The 922-nt window shown below is 35.2% G+C and overlaps 1 non-coding gene across 1 annotated transcript; it reads right to left on the reverse strand.

The window, feature by feature from the left end:
• Positions 1 to 418: 418 nt before the first annotated feature.
• On the reverse strand, positions 419 to 491 carry Trnak-cuu. The gene has a single exon. It is a non-coding gene; the product is annotated as a tRNA-Lys (tRNA).
• Positions 492 to 922: the final 431 nt, after the last annotated feature.

A 922-nucleotide genomic window follows, 5' to 3' on the forward strand; every position in this document is an offset into this window, starting at 1 on the left:
GGTAAGAGCTACATTTTGGTAATTTGTTAATCGTTAATGTAATTCCTTTATTATAGAAATAAACCATTTCATACTACTGCTTAATTCATCGCACATCTTTGGCGTAAATTTATAGAGTTTAATTCGTAGTCTCTAGCAACGAGCACAACATTTATTAAATTTCTCAGAAACAAAAAAAAGTAATGCGCAAATAGATCTAAAAACACCCCGTTATTTAATAAAAAGAAAAAATTAATCAGCCCCTCAAAAGTTCAGTAAAGTAATCAAACAAATGAATGCCCTAATACATAGTATCTGCAGTAGTTATATGGTAAATCTACAAACAACTTCAATTGTAAAGAATGAAAGTGGAAAAATAAAATATTCATATGAAAAAGTCAATAAAAAAGTTAATAAAATAAGTCAATAAAAAAGACCTCGCCCAACGTGGGGCTCGAACCCACGACCCTGAGATTAAGAGTCTCATGCTCTACCGACTGAGCTAGCCGGGCATGCTGACGTGGCGGTTAAATGGTTTACTTGTACTCAAGGAATGTAAAAATAAAAGAAAAAAGCAAATTTGGCATACATACCGTCGCCTGGATAAAAGATTGCCGTACATGCCACTTTCGACAAGTTTTGGGAAATCACGAATAAAATTTGGGATGCAGTCTCATGGAATTCTAAAATTATTTTGATTTTATTGGTTATGTATTGTTAATTAGTTTTGAGTTTATGAAGGATTTTCCTTCAACAATTTGGCAGCATTTCTATTATAAAAATCTGTAGTACTAAGAAAGGCGCCCTGTCGGAAACTATGCTGTTAGAGGTGGTGCCGATTTCCCTACAGGCGATTAAACGGGAACTCGAGTTGTTCATGATGCACGAAGCGCAGAAGGTGTGGACCAAAACGCATGGTTGCATAGGACAGAAAGCTCACGAA

This window comes from Rhagoletis pomonella, unplaced genomic scaffold (genome assembly GCF_013731165.1).
Source record: "Rhagoletis pomonella isolate Grant_MI unplaced genomic scaffold, Rhpom_1.0 Rhpom_scaffold_08990, whole genome shotgun sequence".
In the NCBI taxonomy this organism is placed as follows: Eukaryota; Metazoa; Arthropoda; class Insecta; order Diptera; family Tephritidae; genus Rhagoletis; species Rhagoletis pomonella.